Raw genomic sequence first — 15111 nt, 5'->3', positions numbered from 1 at the left:
TGGGTGGCAAGAATGTTGTGCGTTCATGCTCCTCCTGGCCCCAGAATCAGTGCCACAGAGTTTCTGGCTGTGTTTTGTGAGAGGTCTGCAATGGTCCCTTTAACAACTAGCGGTTAGGCCGCTCAACGCTTGTTGCCTATGGCGTAGGACCCTGATTTACATATTAGAAATAGGCTTTTACCTGAAACAGGTGGGTACCTAGGCTGCCCTGGTGTAGACCCTGAGCAAAATGGTGATGGGTGGATCGGGAGCGGGAATGGGGCAGTGAGTTCTGTGCCATCAACATTGGGGCTGGCGGAAGCCCTCAAAACTGGGGCCGATCTGTGCTTTGATATATATATTTTTTTATTCATTCATAGGATGCGGGCATTGCTGGCAAGGCCAGTGTTTATTGCCCATCCCTAATTGCCCTTGAGAAGTTGGTGGTGAGCCGCCTTCTTGAACCGCTGCAGTCCGTGTGGTGAAGGTGCTCCCACAGTGCTGTTAGGGAGGGAGTTCCAGGATTTTGTCCCAGAGATGATGAAGCAATGGCCGATATATTTCCAAATCAGGATGGTGTGTGACTTAGGGGAACTTGGAGGTGGTGGTGTTCCCATGCGCCTGCTGCCCTTGTCCTTCCAGGTGGCAGGTCATGGGTTTGGGAGGTGCTACTGAAGAAGCCTTGGCGAGTTGCTGCAGTGCATCTTGTAGATGGTACACACTGCAACCACGGTGCGCCGGTGGTGGAGGGAATGAAGGTTTAAGGTGCTGGGTATGCAGGTCCATATTTTTCTCTGTCTAATATTTAACAAAAAAAGGTGAAAATATTGGATGAAAGCATTTAATGGAACTTCCTTCTATTTTTGCATTAATTGGAGTTTTGCTCACATTGCAATCCAGGCTTTTAAAACAATTTAGGGATGATTTTAAGTTCCGGTGCTGCTGCAAAATGGACAGCAGCAGATTATCCACCTGTTACACACCCCACCTGATTTTCCCTTCTATTGACTTCAATGTGAGGAAATATTCGGCTGGCGGCCAATCTGCTCCCGTTCGTTTTCTGCCATCGCCAAAGGTTAGAATCAGCCCTTTTTGTCTTTCTCTTTCAAACAGTCTTCACAGGTCCAGGATTTGTGCTTCTTAATAATTCTGCATTTGCAGAGATATTAGAGTCGGGTCTAACAATCCTGACTGAGGCAAAGTGTATACTGGACTTTATGTTGTCTACAGTCTATTAGAGCACAGAAATCTCACGCCCTAGACTTGTATAGACTAAAATCATTACAGAATTTATTTAAGTTTAAACCATATATACAGAAGCCCACAAGGGTGAATTTACCATTTTCAAAGTAGAACCTAGATTGGAGTCTCTTGATCAACAAGTGAAATGAATGTGTTATTTTTACTGCCTTAACTTATCAAAGCAGACAGCAAGCCAAAACTCCAATTTCTCCTGCTTAGAAATGTTCGTCCTTTCCCGGTTTGCGGATATTATTCTCTTTAACAGCTTCCAATTTGTAAACTCTATTTTGATTTGAAGATGGCCTTCCAGACAAACTTTGATAAGATTAACTTCCAAAGTCGACTTAGCGTTGAACAGAGTCAGAAGGTGAACTTCTACTCATAACAAAGCAAAATACCGCAGATGCTGGAAATCTGAAACAATAAGCAGCAAGCACTGGAAACGCTCAGCAGGTCAGGCATTTTCTGCGATGAGAACAGAGGTTGTAGGCCCATAATTTGCGGTCAGCAGGAAAGCAAAGACACTCGCCGCTGGCCCCGAAGAAAGCTGCCCACAGAAATCTCCTGATCTCTGTGATGAGAAGTTTGCCTTTCTCGATGTGCAATTCATTGTAGCGCTCTGTAACGGGGATTCCCAGAGAAGAGCTGCAGTGATGTCTAAGCAGCCAATCACACTGAAGAATTTTTATGGAAAGCAAACCAGGAAATGAAAAGTAGCTTTTATCCACTCTTTTTAAAAATGTTACAGAGAGCAAAATAAAGGTTGCGACTTTCATATGGGGATAAGGTAGAGGATGAAATATCATGAACAAACTTGCATTTTTTTTAGTTAAAAAAAATTGTAATTTTTATCATAATGGAGAAATTTAACACTCCACAAAAATAAAAATTAGTTTTTATGGGCCAGAACGTTTGCTAAGCAGTCAATACGCTCTTTCCAGGCTCCCCTTGCATCCATGCTTAAATGTTAAGGCTACAACAAAGAGGGATTTGGATGAGGGAACCAAATGTAATATTTCCAAGTTTGCTGACGACTCAAAACTAGGTGGGCTTGTGAGTTGTGAGGAGGAAGCAAAGAGGCTTCAAGACGATTTAGACAAGTTGAATGAGTGGGCAAATACATGGCAGATGCAGTATAATGTGGATAAATGTGAAGTTCTAACAAGACTTAACATTTAATGGGGTATTTAACAGCAAGATTACCGTGGAAAGTTTTTGTCAGTTTCATTGATTTCATTGATTACACTAATTGCTGGCTATGGCGGGGGGCGGGGGGGCTGGTGGGGGGGGGGGCGTGCCACAGCACAGTGTCGGAGCAGTGAATGACTGACCGCAACTTCAGGATTTCCGCGTTTTAGGTGCGCATGCGCTAAATCCTGAAGTCACGGTCCGTTTCAGAGGGGTAATGACAACGAACACTGACAGTTTGCCGTCATTACCCGCCACAAAATCCGGGCCGATATTTTGGGTATAAACTCTTCCTCACACCAGATGCAGTTGGGTGATCAGCTAACATGTGAAAAGGCAACAAGATGTAATTAGCAAAAGCCCGAGATAAATATCCGATAAAATAAACTCGTAATGAAATGGAGCTTACCCATGCATGATAGTGAAAATGACTACTTGCATTTCACAGATCACAGAAACCCCACAGTGCAGATAGAGGCCATTTCGGCCCATCGAGCCTGCACCGACACATGTCCCACCCGATCCCCGTAACCCCTACACCAACACATATCCCACCCTATCCCTGTAACCCCACGTATTTAATCCCCCTAACACTAAGGGTCAATTTATCATAGCCAATCAACCTAACCTGCACATCTTTGGACTGTGGGAGGAAACCGGAGCACCCGGAGAAAACCCACGCAAACACGGGGAGAATGTGCAAACTCCACACAGACAGTCGCCCGAGGTCGGACTCAAACCCGGGTCTCTGGCGCTGTGAGGCAACAGTGCTAACCACTATGCCACCGTGCTGCCCATTTGAGGAGATGACATCAATTAGCAGTCCACAATCAAAGATAAACACAGGAGAAAGAGAACCTTCAGAATAACCTACCAACTAGTCTCGGATAACCGGTGCCATTTTAGGAACAAGTGGATAACATTTGACTTAGAACCACTTTTACAAAGTGTGTGTTAAAAGAATGTATTTAGGATAGGACCTTCACTATTTGTCACTGCTTGCATCCTCACAATGTATGAACAAAAGTTAGCCCACACATGCACAAAAAGATGCTCATTATGGATGGTTAAACCTTGTTAAAGGCCAATGAAGATTTTTGTGCAAGGTTTTATGGGGTTAAATATATGTTACTGATGGTAACTACTTAGAACTAGTTAGAGCTGTAAGTTAGTTGTACAAATGAAGAGAGCACTGACAGAAATGCATTGTAGAGATATTTTTCTCCCCACAGTATAGGTACAAAAGAAAAAGCTTATTAAAAATTGCACACATTTCATAATCAACAATATAAGAATCTATTACCACAATTTGTTAATTAAAAAAAAAGAAAACCCTTGTTTCATATAATGTTTGAATGGAATGATCTTCAATTTCCATTTTGGATTTCCTCATCACTTGTATCTATCCAGTAGGATATGAGAAATAAGCTTCCAGCTGTGTTAATTATTATCAAAGAACGTTACAACCCATTTTGCCAGATTGGAAAGACAAACAATTGAGCCAAAGAGCCCTCAATAACTCGGGATCATGTGTGAGTTAAGCTGTCCCCAGTTCCAAATAAACTGCTGATCGTGACTGATAATGCCGGTCCCTTCACATATCTCATCTCATTCTTGCTTCTTGTTTAGTGTCATTTACAGACACAGCTCCTAACCGTATGCTAGCAATTATTTACCACATTGTTAAATTGCCTAAAACCAGTGCCCCAGAACAATTACCCAGTAAACATTAACGTGTCATGTGCTAACCTTCTGATTGGAAATCTATGGCAAGATGATCATATTAGTTTCACAACTAGGATGCAGAATAAAAATAATTTCAAGTAATATAAATTATGACAATCAATAGCTAACTGGAATCACAAATGTTTTCAACTTGGATTTTTAATTGATAAGAGATTTAAATTAGTTCACTCTCCAGTACAGCTCTATTCTTAAAAAATAACTCCCACCAAATATTGTTTGGGCAAACTTGTGTTGTCTCAGATAAGCCAGGACTAAAGATCACCAGAGTGGAAACTGGGCAACATGAACAAGAACCTTAGACAGTGTTAAATATTTATAACTTTCCACTATTCAACCTAATAATCAAATCATGTCGCGTGTTAGGGACAAAGGGAATGGATTTACTTACTATTTTGTATGCTATATTTTCTATTTTCTATAGATCCATCAGCAGTGTAATTACCTTCAAATTGCAAAGCCCACTGTTAAAAATCCCAGCAGTGAAATATGGCAGAACCGCCTGAATAGTGACTGGGGTTGGCAGACAAGGATCTCATTTCAGGAAGGTTTGTACATTATCCTGAGATGCAAGTCGTGGCTGAGGGCAAGAGACTTGTCAATGTAACTCTTATATTCAAGAAATGGGAAAGGGATAAACCAGATAATAATAATGGGGGATTTCAACTTCCCCAATATTAACTGGGATAGTCAGAGTGTGAAAGGCTCAGAGGGTGTAGAATTCTTAAAGTGCATCCAGGAGAGCTTTTTGAGCCAGCATGTAGAAAGTCCTACAAGAGAGGGGGCGGTACTGGACCTAATTCTAGGGAATGTGGCCGGCCAAGTGGAAAAAGTGCTAGTAGGTGAGCACTTTGGTGATAGTGACCATAATATGGTAAGATTTAAGGTGGCCATGGAAAAGGACAGGGATGGGCCGGAAATAAAGGTTCTAAATTGGGGGAAGGCTGATTTTAATAGGATAAGGCAGGATCTGGCCAAAATGGACTGGGATCAGCTACTTGTAGGAAAATCCGCATCGGAGCAATGGGAGGCTTTCAGAAGGGAGATTGAGATCATACAATGGCAACATGTTCCCGTAAAGGTCAAGGGTGGTTCCAAAAACCACAGGGAACCTTGGATGTCAGGGGATATACGAGAATGGATTAGGAAAAAAAGGAGGGCTTTTGGTAGATACAAAAGGCTAAAGACGGAGGAAGCCCTAGAGGAGTACAAAAAGTGCAGGGGGATACTTAAAAAAGAAATTAGGAGATCAAGGAGGGGCCATGAAATAACACTGGCGAGCAAAATAAAGGAAAATCCGAAGATGTTTTATAAGTATATTAAGGGTAAGAGGATAACTAGGGAAAAAATAGGGCCCATTAGGGACAAAAGTGGCAATCTGTGTGTGGAGCCGGAAGATGTAGGAGGGGTTCTAAATGAATTTTTTGCATCTGTTTTCACTATGGAGAAGGACGATGTAGACATAGAAATAGGGCGGGGGGACTGTGATATGCTCGAACATATTAACATCGAGAGGGAGGAGGTATTGGCGGTTTTAGCTGGCCTAAAAATGGATAAATCCCCAGGCCCGGATGAAATGTATCCCAGGCTGTTGTGTGAGGCAAAGGAGGAGATTGCGGGGGCTCTAACACATATATTCAGGACCTCTCTGGCCACAGGGGATGTGCCAGAGGACTGGAGAACCGCTAATGTAGTACCATTATTCAAGAAGGGTAGTAGGGAAAAACCGGGGAACTACAGGCCAGTGAGCCTAACATCAGTGGTAGGAAAATTATTGGAAAAAATCCTGAGGGATAAAATTTGTCTCCACTTGGAGAGGCAAGGATTAATCAGGGATAGTCAACATGGCTTTGTCAAGGGAAGATCATGTCTGACTAATTTGATTGAATTTTTTGAGGGGGTGACTAGGTGTGTGGATGAGGGTAACGCAGTGGATGTGGTATACATGGATTTCAGTAAGGCCTTCGATAAAGTCCCGCACAGGAGACTGGTCAAGAAGGTAAGAGCCCATGGAATCCAGGGTGCCTTGGCACATTGGATACAAAACTGGCTTAGTGGCAGAAGGCAGAGGGTGATGGTCGAAGGTTGTTTTTGTGACTGGAAGCCTGTGGCCAGTGGGGTACCACAGGGATCGGTGCTGGGTCCCTTGCTGTTTGTGGTCTACATTAATGACTTGGATATGAATGTAAAGGGTATGATCAGTAAGTTCGCGGATGATACAAAAATTGGTAGGGTGGTAAATAGCGAGGAGGGTAGCCTCAGTCTGCAGGACGATATAGATGGGTTGGTCAGATGGGCGGAACAGTGGCAAATGGAATTTAACCCGGAAAAGTGCGAGGTGATGCACTTTGGGGGGACTAACAAGGCAAAGGAATACACAATGAATGGAAAGACCCTAGGCAAGACGGAGGGTCAGAGGGATCTGGGTGTGCAAGTACACAGATCCCTGAAGGCGGCGGAACAGGTGGATAAGGTGGTAAAAAAGGCATATGGGATACTTGCCTTCATTAGCCGAGGCATTGAATATAAGAGCAAGGAGGTTATGATGGAGCTGTATAAAACACTGGTTAGGCCACAGCTGGAATACTGTGTGCAGTTCTGGTCGCCACACTACAGGAAGGATGTGATCGCGTTAGAGAGGGTGCAGAGGAGGTTCACCAGGATGTTACCAGGGCTGGAGCGCTTCAGCTATGAAGAGAGACTGGGCAGATTGGGTTTGTTTTCCTTGGAGCTGAGGAGGCTGAGGGGGGACATGATTGAGGTGTACAAAATTATGAGGGGCATAGATAGGATGGATGCTGAGGAGCTTTTTCCCTTTAGTAGAGGGGTCAATAACTAGGGGGCATAGATTCAAGGTAAAGGGCGGGAGGTTTAGAGGGGATTTGAGAAAGAACTTTTTCACCCAGAGGGTGGTTGGAGTCTGGAACTCACTGCCTGAAAGGGTTGTGGAGGCAGAAACCCTCACAACATTTAAGAAGCATTTGGATGTGCACTTGAAATGCCATAGCATACAAGGCTACGGGCCAAATGCTGGAATATGGGATTAGATTAGACAGGGCTTGATGGCCGGCGCAGACACGATGGGCCGAAGGGCCTCTATCCGTGCTGTATTACTCTATGACTCTATGGCCTAGAAATTGAGTTTTGGCGCAGCCAGGGCTTTAGCGCCGGAAGTTAGTGCCGGAGCTAAGTCGCGCTGGTCGGGCCCAAAATTCAATAGTTCTGCGCCCAAACGGCTGCCGGCGCTGCTGAGAGGTGTTTGCGCCTGAAAACTGGCGCTACGCGCTGAATTTCGGCGCTATTCCGGCGCTGCGGCGCCCGCTGCGGTGCGGCAGGTTCGGGAAGTGCAGGCCTCCTCCTTCCCTTAAGGAGGAGCTGCCTGCACCCGGCCGCGGCCCGCGAAAATCGTTTTAAAAATGAGCCCGGCACCTCGGACAAGTGCCGGGCTTGCTTCTGTTCCGGGGGGGGGGTGGTGGGGAAGTCCGGGGAGTGAGCTGCGGCCAGGCGGGCGGCGGGAAAGCGGCCGGCCGCCGCGGGGCCTTTAATGCGCCGGCGCAAACTTGTGCAAGGCACCTCTGCCAGAACGTTGCTTGCGGCTGCCACGGGCGAGGCGGCCGCAAGTCAATTTCGGCGCTGGGGCCCGTTACCATGGCAACCGGGACGCTGCGCACACCGATGACGTCATCGGTGCCGGCGCAGCGCTACCGGTCTACCGCGGCGCAAGGGCCCCAGGCAATTTCGGCGCCGGCGCCAATTGCAGCGCTAGGCCCTCTAGCGCCGCAAAATCGGCGCTAAGGGCACTGAATTTCTAGGCCTATGACTCTATAACTATAGACCAGTTAGCCTAACATCGGTCGTGGTAAGCTTGTTAAGGCCATAATATGAAATAAAATCAATAGTCACTTAGAAAGAATTGGCTCATTAAATACAGCCAGCATGGATTTGTAAAGGACAAGCCATGTCTGATACATTTAATAGAATTCTTTGAGGAACTAGCAGAGTACATTGATAAAGGAAATGCACCGGATATTGTGTATGAGGTGCTATATATTTGCTGATAAAATTAAGATGCTGGTATTAAAGGAAATGTGGCAACTTGGATAGGGAATTGGCTAAAGGACTGAAAACAAAGAGTAGTGGTTAATGGGTGCTATACAGATTTTTTTTTAAATTCATTCACAGGATGTGGGCATCACTGGCAAGGCTGGCATTTATTGCCCTTGAGAAGGTGGTGGTGGCAACTGAGAGGCCATTTCAGAGGGCAGTTAAGAGTCAACCACATTGCTGTGGGTCTGAAGTCACATATAGGCCGGACCGGGTAAGGACAGCAGATTTCCTTCCCTAAGGGACATTAATGAACCAGATGGGATTTTATGACAATCTGGTAGTTACATGGTCACCATTACTGATACTAGCTTTTAATTGAATTTAAATTCCCCAACTGCTGCGGTGGCGATTTGAACTGATGTCTCCTACAGATCATTAGTCTAGATCTCCTAGATTACTGGTCCAGTAACATTACCATTATGTTACCTTTCCCTATGGGGAGTATAAACAGTGGTGTATCTCAGTGGTCAGTTTTATGACCACTGCTCTTAATCATGTAAATTATTTAGATTTGGGTACAAGAAGCACAATTTGCATATGGCACTGAACTAGAAAGTATGGTTAGCTGTGAAGAGGTTTGGAAGTAATTTTAAAGAGGATATAGACAGTTTAGTAGATGGGCAGATAAATGTTGGATGAAACTAAGAGCTGGATTTTATGAATGGAGACGTGTTGGAGGCGGGTCTGCTGCTTGCCCAGTTTCAGTCCCGCCTCCATCAGCTTCTGGCCAACCAGTGGGATTTTCCTCTGATTTACCTTGTTAAGCCCGCCCAGCGGGCTCAGCAGGCCAATCAGGGGGAAGTCAATGACAGAGCACGTCAACGTATGACGTGTCATCGGTCAAGAATTTTTCAAAGAAGAAATGTCATCGTTTGGCAGCTCTGTGAAGCTGTCAAACACTGACATTCTGTGTAGTTTGATGAGTTCTTGTGTTCAGGACTCATCAAACCTTTCTACTTTGCAGAAATCACCTGGCTGTTGGATCGGAGGATGCAACAGCCAGTCTGTGATCTCTACAATGGAGATGATGGGGACTACAGCTCCACAGCTGCTGAAGGCTGTAGGGAGAAACAAAGGTAAGTTAACATTTTCTAACGCTTTACACTCATCTCACATACTTACCACTCCACACTTGCACCCATCACTCACCTCTACATCGCACTTTCAGACACCTCCGACCCCCGCAGACCTCCTACTCACCTCCTACACCCCGGCGGGGCTCCCCCAGGTAGGGAAGCCCACACTTCAGCAAGAAAAATGGGGATAATCCTATTTTCTGCCTGTTAACTACCTGTTAACTGGCAGTTAATAGGCTTTAATCCCTTCCCGCCTCCATGGAGATGGGACCCGGGGCAGGACAGCTTCCCACCTCCTGGCAAGAGGGCATGGCTTCCCACCCCCAAATTCTGCAACTTCCCCAGCAGTCCCGCCTCCATACCCACCTCCTCGGGGCTGAGAAAATCCAGCCCTAAATGTGGAGATGGATTTTGGAAAGAAGAGGGAATGCATACTGAACGATAAAGCATTAAAAGGAGTCGAAGAGTAGAGATATACAAATATTTAACAGTGAGAGGTCAAGTGCTCTAAAAAGGAATATGGAATCCTGGGTTTAATAAATAAAAGAATAGAATATAAAAGCAAATAAATAATACTAAAACTATATAAATCATTTGTTAGGCTGCAGTTAGAATATTGTGTTCAGTTTTGGGTGCCCTACTTTAGGTGGGATCAAAGCCATGGTGATGGTATTAAAGACATTTACTAACACGATGTCAAGGATGAGAGATTTTAATGATGAGGTGAGGCTGGAGAAATTGGGGCCCTTCACTAGAACAGAGATGGTTACGTGAAGATTTGATAGAGATGTTCAAAATTATAACTGATTTTGATAAGGTAAATGGGGAAAAATGTTTTCCTACCAATTAACCAATGAGTTGATAACTAAAGACTGTAAATTTAACATCATCACCAAAAGAATGAAAGGAGAGCATTGTTAGCACATGGAATGCCTTACCAAATATGGCCCCCATCTTCAAAAAAGAAGTGAGTGATTAACTATCAAATTAAAGACCAGTAAGCCTTACTTCCACTGTTCGGAAAGTGTTTGGCAAGGAGAAGAAAGAACTTGCATTGCAAAAGCGCCTTTCACGACCTTTGGATGTCCCAAAGCGCTTTACAGCCAATGAAGTACTTTTGTGTAGTCTATTATGAAGGATAATATAAGGGAGTATCTTGAGGGTCATAAGCTAATCCGAGGCAGTCAGCATGGTTTTAGGAGGGAGAAGTCACACTTGACTAATTTGTTGGATTTCGTTGAGGAGGTGACAGACCAGGTAGATAGGGGAGAGACACTCGATGTTCTGTACCTAGATTTCAGGAAGGCACTTGCCACTGTCGCACATAATGGACTACTCCATATGATCCAAGACCATGGGTAGCTGGGAATATATTAAAATGGATTGGTAAATGGTTAGTTGGTGGACTATGGGTAGTAGTGCATGGGCAGGTATCTGGTTGGTAGACAGTTAACCGTGGAATACCAACAGGTTCACTTTTATAAATGATTTAGAGGAAGGAATTGTGTCCAAAATGTCCATGTTTGCAGACAATACCAAATTCTGAATATCAATGCGCACAAATTCAAAAAGATCTTGACAAGCTCGATCAGTGGGCAGAGAAATGGCAGATGCAGTTTAACACAGGGAAAGGTAAGGTTATGAGATTTGGCAGAGGGAAGGTTGATGTGGCTTATGTGAGAAATGGAATGTACTTGAGATATTGGAGCAGGAGAGAGATCTTGGGGTTTTAGTGGTCAGGTCATTAAATTATCAGCACAATGTGCCCAGGCTGTTAAAAAAATATGGGGAAGCATAGCCAAGGGTATGACATATAAATCCAGAAATGTCATTTTACAACTGTATAGGGAACTGATGAGACTTCACCTGGAGTACTGTGTGCAGTTTGGGTCTACCTATTTCAAAAATCATATTTAGATATTGGAAGGGGTACAGAGAAGGGCTAGACAGTTGGTCCTAGATCTTAGGAGAATGCTGTATGAAGACTACCCTAGGTTTTTTCTCTGTTGAAATAAGAAGACTGAGAGGATAGAAATGCTTAACAGTATGAAAGGTTTGGAATTGGTTCCAAGTAAGTTTTTTCTACTCTGTACAGAATTTAAGCACAAGTGGTCATATTTATAAATTAAGTATAACAAAAGAAAATAGGAAATGGAGGAAGAAATTTCTTGCTAGAAGGGTGATAAGTATATGGACCAGATTACCAGCATGGGTGGTGGAATAAGAAGCCTTAATGAGTTTCAAGAAGGAACTAGACAGGTTCTTGTCAACAAATGGGAGTCAGGTTAGTTTATTAGAAATGCACGAAGGGGATATTGTGGGTAGGTGGGCTAGATAGATTTTTAAAATTCATTCCTGGAATGTGGGCATCGCTGGCAAGGCCAGCATTTATTGCCCATCCCTAATTGCCCTTGAGAAGGTGGTGGTGAGCCACCTTCTTGAACCGCTGCAGTCTGTGTGGTGAAGGTACTCCCACAGTGCTGTTAGGGAAGGAGTTCCAGGATTTTGACCCAGCGACGATATACTTCTAAGTCAGGATGGTGTGTGACTTGGAGGGGAACTTGGAGGTGGTGGTGTTCCCATGCACCTGCTGCCCTTGTCCTTCTAGGTGGAAGAGGTCGCGGGTTTGAGAGGTGCTGCTGAAGAAGCCTTGGCAAGTTGCTGCTGTGCATCTTGTAGATGGTACACACTGCAGCCACGGTATGCCAGTGATGGAGGGAGTGAATGTTTATGGTGGTGGATGGGGTGCCAATCAAGCGGCTTAAACATAGAAACATAGAAGATAGAGGAGGATTAGGCCATTTGGCCCCTCGAGCCTGCTCCGCCATTTAATGAGATCGTGGTTGATCATCCAAATTCAGTACCCTGTCCCTGCTTTCTCCCCATATCCCTTGATCCCTTTAGCCTTAAGAAATATATCTAACTCCTTCTTGAATATATTTAATGAATTGGCCTCAACTGCCTTTTGTGGTAGAGAATTCCACAGGTTCACCATTCTCTGGGTGAAGAAATTCCTCCTCATCTCTGTACTAAATGGCTTACCCCTTATCCTTAGACTGTGACCCCTGGTTCTGGACTCCCCCGCCATCTGGAACATCCTTCCTGCATCTAGTCTGTCTAGTTCTGTTAGAATTTTATAAGTTTCAATGCGATCCCCTCTCATTCTTCTAAACTCCAGTGAATATAAGCCTAATCGACCCAATCTCTCCTCATACGTCATTCCTGCCATCCCAGGTATCAGTCTGGTGAATCTTCGCTGCACTCCCTCCATGGCAAGAACATCCTTCCTCAGGTAAGGCGACCAAAACTGCACATAATACTCAAGGTGTGGTCTCACTAAGACCCTGTACAACTGCAGCAAGACATCCTTGCCCCTGTACTCAAATCCTCTCGCTATGAAGGCCAGCAGACCATTTGCCTTCTTAACCGCCTGCTGCACCTGCATGCTTACCTTCAGCGACTGGTGCACAAGGACACCCAGGTCTCGTTGCACTTCCCCTTCTCCCAATCTATTGCCATTCAGGTAATAATCTGCCTTCCTGTTTTTGCCACCAAAGTGGATAACCTCGCATTTATCCACATTATACTGCATCTGCCATGCATCTGCCCAATCACCCAACCTGTCCAAATCATACTGGATTGCTTTGTCCTGGATGGTGTCGAGCTTCTTGAGTGTTGTTGGAGCTGCACTCATCCAGGCAAGTGGAGAGTATTCCATCACACTCCTTACTTGTGCCTTGAATATGGTGGAAAGGCTTTGGGGAGTCAGGATGTGAGACACTCGCTGCAGAATACCCAGCATCTGACCTGCTCTTGTTGCCACAGTATTTATGTGGTTTGTCCAGTTAAGTTTCTGGTCAATGGTGACCCTCAGGATGTTGATGGTGGGGGATTTGGCGATGGTAATGCCGTTGAATGTCAAGGGGCGGTGGTTAGACTCTCGCTTGTTGGAGATAGTCATTGCCTGGCACTTGTGTGGCGCGAATGTTACCTGCCATTTATCAGCCCAAGCTTGAATGTCGTCCAGGTCTTGTTGCATGCAGGCATGGACTGCTTCATTATCTGAGGAGTTGTGTGCAGTCATCAGCGAACATCCCCATTTCTGAACTTGTTGAAGGGAATGTCATTGATGAAGCAGCTGAAGATGGTTGGGCCTAGGACACTGCTCTGAGGAACTTCTGCAGCGATGTCCTGCGGCTGCGATGATTGATCTTCAGCCACCACAACCATCTTCCTTTGTGCTAGGTATGACTCCAGCTAGTGGAGAGTTTTCCCCCCCGATTCCCATTGACTTCAGTTTAACTAGGGCTCCTTCATGCCACACTCGGTCAAATGCTGCTTTGATATCAAGGGCAGTCACTCCACCTCACCTCTGGAATTCAGCTCCTTTGTCCATATTTGGACCAGGGCTGTAATGAGGTCAAGAGCCGAGTAGTCATTGCGGAACCCAAACTGGGCATCTGTGAGCAGGTTATTGGTGAGTAAGTGCTGCTTGATAGCACTATCGATGACAACTTCCATACCTGGGCAGTTTTCCACATTGTCGGATAGATGCCATTGTTTTAGCCGTACTGGAACAGCTTGGCTAGAGGCGCGGTTTGTTCTGGAGCACAAGTCTTCAGCATGATAGCCGGGATGTTGTCAGGGCCCTTTTGAACTCACGTGCTGGGCTCCACCATTATTGAGGATGAGGATATTCATGGAGCCTCCTCCTCTCGTTATTTGTTTAATGGTCCACCACCATTCACGACTGGATGTGGCAGGACTGCAGAGCTTTGATCTGATCCGTTGATTGTGGGATCGCTTAACCCTGTCTATAGCATGCTGCTTCCACTTTTTAGCATGCATGTAGTCCTGTGTTGCAGCTTCCCCAGGTTGGCACCTCATTTTTAGGTATGCGTGGTGCTGCTACTGGCATGCTCTTCTACACTCCTTATTGAACCAGGATTGGCCCCCTGGCTTGATGGTAATGGTAGAGTGAGGGATATGCCGAGCCATGTGGTTACAGATTATGGTGGAATACAATAGCAGGCACCTCAAAGCACTGGAGAGGTACCACCAACGCTGCCTCCGCATTCATTGGCAAGATACTCGCACCAACGTCAGTGTTCTCGCTCAGGCCAATATCCCCAGCGTCGAAGCTTTTACCACGCTCGATCAGCTCCGATGAACGAGCCACATCGTCCGCATGCCCGATACGAGACTCCCAAAGCAAGCGCTCTACTCGGAGCTCTGACACGACAAGAGAGCCCCAGGTGGGCAAGAGGAAACATAGAAACATAGAACATAGAAGATAGGAGCAGGAGTAGGCCATTCGGCCCTTCGAGCCTGCTCCGCCATTCAATGAGATCATGGCTGATCATCCAAATTCAGTACCCTGTCCCTGCCTTCTCCCCATATCCCTTGATCCCTTTAGCCTCAAGAAATATATCCAACTCTTTCTTGAATATACTTAATGAACTGGCCTCCACCACCCTCTGTGGCAGAGAATTCCACAGGTTCACCACTCTCTGGGTGAAGAAGTTCCTCCTCATTTCACTCCTAAATGGTTTACCACTTATCCTTAGACTATGACCCCTGGTTCTGGACTCCCCGGCCATCATAAACATCCTTCCTGCATCTAGTCTGTCCAGACCTGACAGAATTTTATAGGTTTCGATGAGATCCCCTCTCAATCTTCTAAACTCCAGTGAGTATAAGCCCAATCGACACAATCTCTCCTCATACGTCATTCCTGCCATCCCAGGTATCAGCCTGGTGAATCTTCGCTGCACTC

This window comes from Somniosus microcephalus, chromosome 20, assembly GCF_052327205.1.
Source record: "Somniosus microcephalus isolate GS21.2 chromosome 20, FLI_Smic_1.0, whole genome shotgun sequence".
Classification (NCBI taxonomy): domain Eukaryota; kingdom Metazoa; phylum Chordata; class Chondrichthyes; order Squaliformes; family Somniosidae; genus Somniosus; species Somniosus microcephalus.
The sequence above is the reverse complement of the archived record's forward strand: the minus strand, read 5'-3'. Positions refer to the sequence as shown.